This window comes from Notolabrus celidotus, chromosome 15 (assembly GCF_009762535.1).
Source record: "Notolabrus celidotus isolate fNotCel1 chromosome 15, fNotCel1.pri, whole genome shotgun sequence".
Taxonomy (NCBI): Eukaryota; Metazoa; Chordata; class Actinopteri; order Labriformes; family Labridae; genus Notolabrus; species Notolabrus celidotus.
Window position 1 is genome coordinate 31,341,129 of NC_048286.1, and position 12,275 is coordinate 31,353,403.

Genomic DNA, 12,275 nt, shown 5'->3' on the forward strand with positions numbered 1-12,275 from the left:
AACACTAAAGGGTTTCAAGCTATTGATGATTGTAGCCTGTAGCTGCTGTTCCTGTTGGCTGCTGTCTGCTCACCACGACTTACACAACAACATTGGCCACCACTGAGCATGGAACATCTGCAGCCTAATTCTGTAGACAAACAACCGGGCTCCCCTCAGGAGCAACAGCAGGCCCCGAGCCCTCTCGCTGTTTAAAGCTTGATTAGCACGTAATGTGGAGTTTTAAAAGCAGACAATCAAACAGCACTCTGATAAAAAACACACACAGATACTCTCATTGAAGACTCAGGATGTTTTTTCTTCAGCTTTCACCTGACAAGAGTCATATATATCTGTCAGCCACTCTTTCAATCCGTCCTTTCAAAGTGATGTAAGGTGAGTGATGTAAGGTAGAGACAGCTGAAGCTGAGAGAGTGACAGAACAGGTCTGAAGCCGACCTGCAGTACTGATGAAGCCTGCTCGGATCTCAGAACTCACCTCGTCTATATGGGGTCCCTACACTGAAATCAATGATTGTTTTTCATTGTGTGTGTGTGTGTGAGAGAGAGAGAGAGAGAGAGTGTCTAACCTGCCAGCAGGAACATTGAGTGATTTGATTCAAAGGGACTTTAAGGATTAAAAAATCCACATGTTGCTGGCAGCGACCGACCGGAGCTCTGACTGAGCCGTGTGTGTGTGTGTGTGTGTGTGTGTGTGTGTGCGTGTTTGTGTGCGCTAGAGAAGCCAAGCCGTGTGGTCACTGCTCTCACACTCACTGCTCCACAACCATAGGTGCAAATAGATGTTTTCCATCAGTCTGACAACCATATTATGAAGTCTCTCTTCCTCAACATTTATGTATGACCATATAAAGGCCTTATTTAGATTAACGTCTATGTAAACACAGTCTTAAAGTCAACAGTCTTTGTGTGCCTGGATGGCAGTGCCATTGCTTCTCACATAACTTGGGGGCATGCAATGATATCATTGTTGACTTTCCGACATGATTTGCTCTGCAGTAGAGGCCACACACTGCAGTAAAGGCTTGCTGGCTAGGTAACAACCATAGACTGTATAATAGACTGTATAATAGCTGTCAGCAGGGTCTTCTTCTTCATCTGACCCCCGTTTTACATCAGCGCAGGATCTTCCCTACACTGTAATTAAACCTTAAATAAAGGAGGGATAGGGAAGGATTTTGTGCAGGGATGATTGCGCTAAGATTTGAAACCAGGCTGTTTTATTTGTAACACTGTACAATCCTTAAAGCCGTCAATTACCTGAGATTAGAGAGTAATCCGGAAGGATCACTGCTGTCACAAAGCAATTCAAGTAAAAACGTTGCAGGAAATCACTTTCGAATTAAAACAAATGTGTTTTGCCAAAATGCAACAGAAAAGCATCTTAATTAACTTACAATCAATCCAATCCAAAGTATCCAAAACGTGTCTCTCATCTGCTTTTAAAGGTGACATATCACGCTTTTTTCATCAATATATATTGGTCTAAGAGGTCCCCCAAACATGTCTTTAAAGTTTATGCTCAAAAAAACTCTTTGAAATCAGGTTTTGGCATGCCTGAAAAGCCCTCTTCTTCAGTCCTCCTCAGAACACTCTGTTTTCTCTCTGACCACGCCCCCTCAGGAAGTGGATGTGCCTCGGCTGTCCAGCACGTTAATCTAATGTTTACATGTTGGCTGAATATGCACGGCTGCTCACAGATAGCGTTACTTCAACCCTCTGAATCTGATCCAGAATCTGATCCTGACAGAGAGGCGCCTGCAGCAGGACCTTTCTGAAGGATTGGTCACAGATTTAGTGTTTCTTGTTGTTTTATTTATCAGTATGTCGACGTGTGTCTTGGTACACAGCTACGAACATGTAGCTATGTGGCTATGCTAACTAGCGCTAGCACTTATCCATGATAAATAAAAATCATCCACTAGATCTTCAAATCAGCAGACGTGGGGAGTAAAACCGACCTCTGCCAGAAAGGCAGCGGGATCTTTTCTGAACCATTGGTCACAGATTTAGTGTTTCTTGTTGTTTTATTTGTCAGTATGTAGACGTGTGTCTTGGTACACAGCTACAGCTACGACTTGTAGCTATGTAGCTATGCTAACTAGCGCTAGCACTTATCCATGATAAATAAAAATCATCCACTAGATCTTCAAATCTGCAGACGTGGGGAGTAAAACCGACCTTTGTGTTTATTAAGACAGCCTACAACTAGCATGCCTCCCTCCTAAGCTCCTTGTTAGCACACATGTGTGCAGGGAATGAAAAACAGAGGAGGGGTTGAGTTGTATTTTATACAGTCTATGGGCTGAACAAGCTCCGAGCTCTGACTTCCTGTTACAGACCGGATATTGTTGTGACGTCACAAAAACACGGAAGTCTGAAACGGCTGGTTTCACACACATTTACAGAAAGGTGGAGAAATCAGAACAGGGGCAGAATGGATTCTTTTCATTCTCGGGGGGTTTGTAGACAGGGACACATATTTCAGGTAGAGAACCATTAAAAAGTCCATTTTGCATGATATGTCACCTTTAAAACTTAAACAGAAAGTTCCATTTTAGCTGCTCATGTAAAGGTCCAGTTCAAAATAATAGAAATGAAATACATTTATTGAGCAGTATTTATTGGGTGTTTCTTCACTTTAAACAGAGTTTTTATACCACAACATGATGTATGGATTTAAATGTTGCTTCTTTGCTTCATAGTCAGTCATATTCACTTTAAAGAGTCTTGCAGTCAGTTTTAGATAATGTCAGTGTTACTTTTTCATCCAGTTTAATAAGTTTGTGTATTTTAGTGGAGTAAATCTGTGTTATTGATAGATCTGGAGTTATGTTCTTTAAAATGTTTGATCTAAAGCAGGTTTAGACCTTCATTATTTCCTTATATCCTTCATTAGTCTGGAGCAAGTTAATATTACCACACATAAAAACTGAACACTGAGGGTGAGTGGTGACTCAGCAGCTCATTAAGTTCACTCTTTTGAAGAGTTCAAAGGAGACTGACATTTAGGCTGCTGAAAATACTCTCTTCATAGGGGATATTTAAAATGTTGCAGAACATCTTCAATCTGTTAGCAAGAAGTCATTTTAGCATTCACTGTATTGTGTGGCCTTGTTCTAACATGTATCTGTATTGCTGCAGTGGGATGTCCCTCGTCTCCTGAATGACCTTGACTACTGTCAGACAAGGAGAGCGTCAGCTTCGCCGTGTGGAGAGAGCTTCCCCAGTTTTCAGCAGGTGTCCTTGCTGCAGGGATGACCAGGTAACACTTTTCATATTGTGGAGTTGATTGAAAAGGTTACAACTGAGCAAAGTGGGGCTCTGAACAGCTAGATCAAGTGTCTTGTCTTATCCTATCCTTTTGTAACTTATTGTAAGGTTCAGCCATTACTGCTGCCAAAACTTGGAACCACTGCCATGATACATAAGCTACTACCAACTGCAGTCCATATCAAAGAGTCATCCATGCCTAAAACTCAAACCTCTTCCAGTAAAGCTCAGCAGCCTTCACCTTTGTGGCTCACGGCTGTACCAATGCCTCCTAATGTAACCTCAGCAATACACCAACATTCAACAACTCCAACATCCAACAACTCCTTCATCCAACAACTACAACATCCAACAACTCTAACATCCAACAAATCCAAAATCCAACAACTCCTTCATCCAACAACTCAAACATCCAACAAATCCAAAATCCAACAACTCCAAAATCCAACAACTCCTTCATCCAACAACTACAACATCCAACAACTCCTTCATCCAACAACTCCAACATCCAACAATTCCAACATCCAACAATTCCAACATCCAACAACTCCAACATCCTACAACTCCAACATCCAACAAATCCAACATCCAACAACTCCAACATCCAACAAATCCAAAATCCAACAACTCCAAAATCCAACAACTCCAAAATCCAACAACTACAACATCCAACAACTCCAACATCCTACAACTCCAACATCCTACAACTCCAACATCCAACAACTCCAACATCCAACAAATCCAAAATCCAACTCCAACATCCAACAACTACAACATCCAACAACTCCAACATTCAACAACTCCAACATTCAACAACTCCAACATCCAACAACTCCAACATCCTACAACTCCAACATCCAACAACTACAACATCCAACAACTCCAACATCCAACAACTCCAACATCCAACAATTCCAACATCCAACAACTCCTTCATCCAACAACTCCAACATCCTACAACTCCAACATCCAACAACTCCAACCTCCAACAACTCCAACATCCAACAACTCCAACATTCAACAACTCCGACTCAAGTCTCTGCCAAGAACCAATGGCCACCTCAGAGCCTTGAAGCTGCACATGAAGCTGTACTTTTGCAAAACCCCAACAGCAGGCACATCCAACTGCAGACTCTTCAAGCAAATTGAAGTACTGCAGCCTGTGCCAACAACTTCTGGCCACTATCTCAACCTGTGGCCTCTGCTAGAAACCATCAGCCTCCATACATGTCATGCCCTATGCATGCCAAATACACTGACAATTTCAAATAACTTCAACTTAAGTCTCTGCTGGCAATTTGAAGTTGCCTCCACCTGCAGATTTGTTTCTAAAAGTTGTATCCCATGCCCAACAGCACTAACCCACTAAAACTCAAGCCTTTAACAGGAACCTGAGGTCACCTGGGTTCACCTCCAGTTCCAGTAGATACATCAAATCTGCAGCCTGACTTTTGCCACTACCAGAAACCATGAGTTTCAGAGTCCACCTGCACAACATGAAGGATAACTGCCTCCTATATCTCAAAATCAAGCCTCTTCCAGCACACTGCAGCTGTCTCCTCCCACAGTTTGTGACATTCAACCTCTGCTATGCACACCTCCAACTAAAGTTTCTGCAGATGTCCATCTTTGCTGTTTATCATTTAAAGCACATTTCCAAAGTGAGATCATTCCTCTCTCTCTCTGAGCAACAGAGATACTAACACGCTTTTATAACTAGCAGGCTGTACTACTGTAATACTCTCCTTTCTAGTCTCCAAAGAATACAACAAAGGAGCTACAATGAATCCAAAATACAGCAGCATGAGTTCTGACAAAGACCAGAAGGAGAGCAAACATCCCCCCCTCTCTTTTTTTAAATCTTTGCACCGGCTCCCTGTTTCTTTTCGTATTGATTTTAAAATTCCTTTTTTTTTCTTTTATTCATTTATAAGGCGCTACATTGCTTCGCACCAGACTACATCTCAGAGACGCACCAGGAAGGCCTCTCAGATCCTCCGGCTCCTCTCTTTTAGTTGTTCTACGGAGTAGAACAAAAACATTTGGTGATGCTGCTTTCAGCTGCTACGCTCCGACACGCTGGAACAGCCTGCCGGAGGATCTGAGAGGAGGCAGAAATAATAACACTTCTTAACTTTAACTAAAAACCTATCTGTGCAGGACTTATGGAACACAGATGGAAGGTTTCATAATGTGATATCTTTAATGTTCTATATATATATATTTATCTTTAACTCTTTATCTTTATTATTTAAAGACCCTGCCTCTAAAACTGCTTCTTCCACCTTCGAAACATCGCCCGCCTCCATCCATTCCTCTCTTTCTCAGCCGCAGAAACCCTTATCCACGCATTCATCACATCCCATTTAGATTACTGTATCAGCATCCTGTACGGCACATCATCCAAAGTCCTCCATGCAAAAACTGCAATACATTCAGAACTCTGCTGCACGCCTCCTCACCTGCACCCGCTCCCGTGACCACATCACCCCCTTCCTACAACATCTTCATTGGCTCCCTGTCCGCTACCTACTGCATACAGTTCAAAATCCTCCTCCTCACCCACAAAGCCCTCCACCACCAGGCTCTTTCCTACCTCACTGACCTCCTCCACCACCAGGCCCTTTCCTACCTCACTGACCTCCTCCACCACCAGGCCCTTTCCTACCTCACTGACCTCCTCCACCACCAGGCCCTTTCCTACCTCACTGACCTCCTCCACCACCAGGCCCTTTCCTACCTCACTGACCTCCTCCACCACCAGGCCCTTTCCTACCTCACTGACCTCCTCCACCACCAGGCCCTTTCCTACCTCACTGACCTCCTCCACCACCAGGCCCTTTCCTACCTCACTGACCTCCTCCACCACCAGGCCCTTTCCTACCTCACTGACCTCCTCCACCACCAGACCCCTTCCTACCTCACTGACCTCCTCCACCATCACACTCCCGTAACCTGCGTTCCTCACATGCCAACCTCCTGTCTCCACCTCACAGAACCAAGCACCTAACCTGGGGGGACAGAGCCTTCTAAGTAGCCGCCCCCACCCTCTGGAACTCACTTCCCTCCCATATCCAAAACTGCTCTGACCCTTCAGCTTTCAAATCTCTTTTAAAAACTCACCTATTTAAGTTAGCTTTTAATTTGTGATTGTACTGTTGTTTTGTTTGATCTTTGTTATCTGTTTTTTGCTTGTATTGATTTTAACAATTGTACAGTTTCTTTGAGTTTTTGAAAAGTGCTATATAAAATAAATGTATTATTATTATTATTATTACTATTAATATGGTTATAATCATATTAATACACATACTTCAGATGCATGTGTTAGTTTTAAGCCATTAACCAACTAAACTAGTTCACTTCTCATAATAACAAGCTCGAGTTTGAGGCTTGATCAACCAGTGCTCCAGTGTTATAGTTGACAGTACAACACAATACCCCTTCAGACTACATAACACCTCTGGAAGCTGCAGAATAATTGATGTACTAACTAGAAACTTTGGTATTTTAGTCCAAATAGAAACATGATCCATCTCTCTGTATCGACCGTATTGAGCAGAAGAACCTCTTTGTCACCAGAAAACAACCGAGCTGTGTCAAAGAGGTTCTTTGAGAAGGGATGAAGAACTAACATTAGGGTGAAGAGCTGAATATGTGTTTTCATAAGCAGTAGAATAATTGGGATCTAAGTCTTTTGCATTTATCAGGCCCTTTATTGTTTGTTAACTGATGACAAACAAACACATATATGTTTTTGTAACAGTCAATGACCCTGAGTGAGTACTGATGAGTACAGCTTATTAGAAATGTATCACCAACGTCTTTCTACATTTTCCAGACACCTCAGATGTTACGTATTGACCCAACCAGAGCTGGATCAGTTTTACATATTTCATAATCTTGTTTTTGCAGGTTCTCAGAGTGGAACAGTCAGAATTTGGAAATAGTTTTGATCCAACTCTCTCTTTGGAGTGAGTTTCAAGTATATCGATGAAGTACCTTCTTTCATTTGTGAGACATCGTGTTTCATTAGACACAGATGATCAGACACTCTTATTCTATCCAGAGTTAAAAACTGTCAGGATTCTGTCAGGCCGGCCTTTAACAGTGAGGTCTTTAGTTTACAGTTTGGTCTGCCAATCAGCTGCTAGAGTTGTACGAAGTCTTTTAACGTCTGTCTGACATACTTTTGCATCTTAAATGTGAATACCTGCACTGTGAGGCTGGGATTCCACTTGTTCTTGTGTAAAGTGTGTCTACTTCATACCTGTGAAGTCTCTCAGTTGTGCAGGTGATTGTCCGTTTTAACCCTCAAAGACCTAGACAGCCATCGGCGGCAACTTGTTCTTAAATGTATGATAACTTTTGAACCGCTAATTCTATCAACAAGGATTAAAAACTCAGTTACAGCAGACATTCTCGGCTTTCCATTGATACTACATTTGACTCATTCAACATATTGAAAATAAATTCAGGAGAGTCTGGCGCCCCCAAAGATGGTCTAGGTTTTTCACGGTTAAACCGTAAAGTTTGCTGTTTTTGTGTGACTCTAATTTCCCTAACATAAAGCTGAAGTAAGACTTACTGTACGCTGCATTTTATGAACAAAACAGACAAACAACTCCCTCAGTTGAATCTATTATTTCAAGAGAGCGAGGTGGAAAGAAATTGATATGTAACTTTGTGACCCTAAACACATCTGAATCAATAAATCCAACCATGGACTATTGCAAAACTGCTAAACAGTATGAGGCTTCATAAAAGTTGCTGTGAAGGCATTCATGCACTCATCTCCAGCCTACACCTTGACCTACCAACCTACACAAAGTCTCATTCACTGTCACCAAAGAAGACCTGATAATGTTAACAAACTCTGACTCAAAAAGTTTGAAGGTTCAAAACTCAACTTTGTTTTTTCTTCAGGAAGCAGAAACGCCTCCAAACTTAAGAAGAAGATGAGGAGAAATAAAGGGTCTGTGCCTCTGTTCAGATTGCAGATTGTACAAGTTCAATATCAAAAAGCTCTGCAACATTTAATGAGCGAATTATCAAAATGTAGCATCAAATGCAAAAACACAGGGATGATACAGAGTCATGAGCTTAACGCTGTAAACCAAGAGATAAGCTCAGAGGAAGGCTTCACATTCCAATTGTTATCAGATGGAAACTTTCAGGAAGTGATGCAATTAAAAAGCAATTCGAATTTTGACAAAACCATGAAACCTTTCGTTGATTTTAAAGCACACTGGCCCTTTAAGTCAGTGTTATGTAGCACTAACACAGAAAAGAAACCTTAGGTTATCTGAGCAGGCTACAGGAAACAGAGCTGTTACCCCCCTCGTGCAATAACATCCGTCAGTGAACTAACCCTTACATATCGTCTCTGTCACATGACATCAGACGCCCTACAGCGTCCGCTCAGACCTTGATAATAAGGCAATCTGTTAGATGAGCTCAGGTGCACAGCCAGCTCTGCCTCCTTATCAACAACCAACCAGCCTCTGCTTGCAACAAATAACATGAAATATTGGAGGTAATATTCTGAGCTCGCCAAGAGAGATCCCTGACCACCAGGAAAAAAACTTTCACCACTCTCTACAGTTCTGCAGTATATAGCTAAGGGCCAAAGCTGTTGCAACAATACGTGTATGAAACATTACTTATGCCATGAATTTTTAGACACACTATCTGCAGGGCTGTCAGAGCAGCAATAACAGGTTATAGACAGTCCACACATGTTTCTGGTACGCACTGAAATAATTCTGCAGCTCCTTCATGGGTTAGATATTCTTGGTCCGTACTCGTGTTGGGCAGCGTGAGAGGAACGTCTGAATTTTATCTAACATTGTAGCCGTTACTAACTGTCCACTAACTGTTCAGTCCTTCTTGGTTTACTGATTGTGGAGCTGGTGGAGGTTTAAATCAGGCCTTGGCTGTTTGGATGGAGTACCTCCTGCTTGGTTTTCTGAGACAACATGAGCTACACCTGAGTCACCTGTGTGTGTAGTGCAGAGCTCTCTGGTAGCTAGCTTATAATAGAAGTGTGGTGTTTGTTTGGATGCTTGGTGAGATTGGAATTACTGCTCTAAGTTTTCCTGTTGTTCTTTATCTCAAGGAGGGACTAAATTGATTGATGGATGGATGGATGGATGGGTGGGTGGGTAGGTGGGTAGGTTGGTTGGTTGGTTGGTTGGTTGGTTGGTTGATTGGTTGGTTGGTTGGTTGGTTGGTTGGTTGGTTGGTTGGTTGGTTGATTGATTGATTGATTGATTGATTGATTGATTGATTGATTGATTGATTGATTGATTGATTGATTGATTGATTGATTTCATTGATTGATTGATTGATTGATGCCATTAGCAGGCATTTTTTTCATCATCTAATAAAGTATACCCACATCTTCAGGTCAGGTGCCAACACCTCTTCCCTGCGAAGGTCGCTCCTCATTCCCTAAAACGGTCTAAGCTGAGTTCTACCTTTTACATGAAAGTACAGCAGCTCCTCTCATCCCGCTATGAAGCTCACGCAGGCTTTTAATGAAGTTAGTATAACACAGCTTCAGGAACAGGACCACTCCTCCAAATCACCTGCAGCTCATTATCTCTTTCACCTGTACAATTATCTGCACCCGTGTATATCAGCCTGCCTAAATCATACTCTCTTGTTGTCTCAGTTCTCACTACCTTCCCCTTCTATCCTCTTACTACAGGAACCAAAGGGGGTTACTGAACCAGAGGTGTGTCGAGACGTGTCCCCACCCTGAGTCTCAACCCACTATTCTCAACAATTCAGATACCTCAACTTCTATTCATCCCTCCTTACTTTGACCCCTACACATACCTCCTTTCCTCGCCCCTACTCGTCCCTCCTTTCCTTGGGGAGGGACTCATCCAGCCAAAACCCTGACTCTTTATCTTAGTAAAATAAAATTCTTAAAACTGTGCTGTCACATGGTTTAGTTTCTTTGATGTACAATGATGTGGTTTTATTTACATATTAGTGTGGTCTTGTTAATGAAAGTGAGTTAAACTAGAAAAAAGAGGATGATTTTAGGAAACCGTCAAAGGGACATGTACCCTGATGGATGCAACTCATAATTGAACATCTTACTGTGGCAGTTTCTTGCAACATCTCCCTGCAAAGATACAACTAAGATGCTATATTTATGAAGAAAGTGTAGATAACAAAGCAAGTGAAGTAAACACATTCTTGATGATCACAAGGACATGGTTAAAAGCTTGTAAAACTAATGTCATATGCATGAGTGCAAGCCGCACCTTTGATAAGTTGAACGTAAACATAGAAGGACATGATCAGATTCTTTAGATGATGAATGTCCTCAGGTGTTCTGGGTTTATTGTTCTTTTCGTATTTGATAGATTGTTTGCCTTCCAGCAGGAATCAATCAAGACTCTCCACATGAGAAGTGATCTCACATTCCACTTCCCCGTCTGCTATCCATCATTTCTCCAACATACCTTAAGTTTTGCACACTGCCTGATTTCATTGCTGCCATTATACCGGACCCCGATTTTAAAGACCTCCCTGTTTGAGTAGAGCAGCAGTGCTGCAGGTTGAGGCATTTTTTTGAGAAAAGAGATGAGCAATGAGTTTTCCACGTTTATGGCCCATAGCATTATTGCGTTGACACTGAGAATGGGGTGATGGTAAATGTAGTGACTTTTATTTCCTAACCAATCATCCCAAATGGACAGCCATTGATGGTGAAGAGCCATAACCCCAGAATGCATACCTCTTTAGAAGAACAGACATAAAAGAGATAAAGGGTGTAAAGAAGAGTGTCCAAGTGTGGATTAAATATTAATGACGGTATCAATCAGCGCGCCAGAGCCGCAGTTGGTATTGATCAAAGTTTCCACAGAGCAGTATCCTTTTAACAAATGCAGATTCAGAGACAACAATTACCATTCATCCACTTTAGTATCAGCAATTATTCCACCACATTATCCAATGAAAACATTGTGGCACTTTGGATTTTCATGAAATATCATCACATATTTTTTGCGACTGCAAGTTCGAACATTAAGGGATAAAAAGTGGTCTTGAAAAGTCCAACATGTGTTTAAATAGCACAGATTATCACACATTAAAATGGTTAAAAGAACAAATTATATATATCAGGGTCATGATTACATAAAGCTGAAGTTCCTATCAGTTTCACAAAGTGGCGTACTTTCAATCAATCAATCAATCTTTATTTATATAGCGCCAAATCTAGACCGTACTCTATGTTCTATTATTAGCAAAGACCCAACATCAAGACAGGGTAAGATCCAGTCCCCTCTTACAGACAGGACTCAGTCTGATCTCATCTTAATCCACCATGAGCAGAGCACTTTGCAGCATTTAGCAAGTTCCAGTGGCAAGGACAAACTTCCTTTAACAGGCAGAAACCTCCAGCAGGACCAGACTCATGTTAGACACACATCTGCTGAGACTGTGTTGGAGAGAGGGATAGAGGGAGAGGAAGAGAGAGAGAGATGATAGTGGTGAGACGGATAGTTGTAGTTGTAGCAGCTGGAGTTTTGCACGTCCACAGCAGCAGAGATCCAGAGGAACCTATGAGACAAGGGAGCTCAGGGACTCCAGAAAGGTCTATGGTTGGTAACTTTAATGGGATAGGAGTTAAAGTAAGAGACAGGCAGACAGAGGTGAGAGAGGGAAAGACAGGATCCCAGTGTGTAAGTCTAAGCCTATAGCAGCATAACTAAGACCTGGTCTAAATCTGATCCAGCTCTAACTATAAGCTTTATCAAAAAGGAAAGTTTGAAGCCAACTCTTAAAAGTAGAGAGGGTCCAAAGGAGAGAGGGGCCTGATAACTCAAGGCTCGACCTCCCATACAATTTTTAGAGATGAAGGACACATGCAGAGTTAACATCATGACTTTGCAAGAGTGTCTATTTGTTCTTGAGCAAAGGAAATACATGATCTTGAAAGAGGGATAGAGGAGAGTAAAAGAGAGAGAGATATGATAGTG

General features: G+C 41.9%; 1 long non-coding RNA gene across 1 annotated transcript; it reads left to right on the top strand.

Moving 5' to 3' along the window:
- The first annotated feature begins 3,164 nt into the window (after window positions 1–3,164).
- Window positions 3,165–10,217, top strand: LOC117826182. Its single transcript, XR_004633989.1, has 2 exons — window positions 3,165–3,265; window positions 9,986–10,217. It is a non-coding gene; the product is annotated as an uncharacterized LOC117826182 (long non-coding RNA).
- The last annotated feature ends 2,058 nt before the right edge of the window (window positions 10,218–12,275 follow it).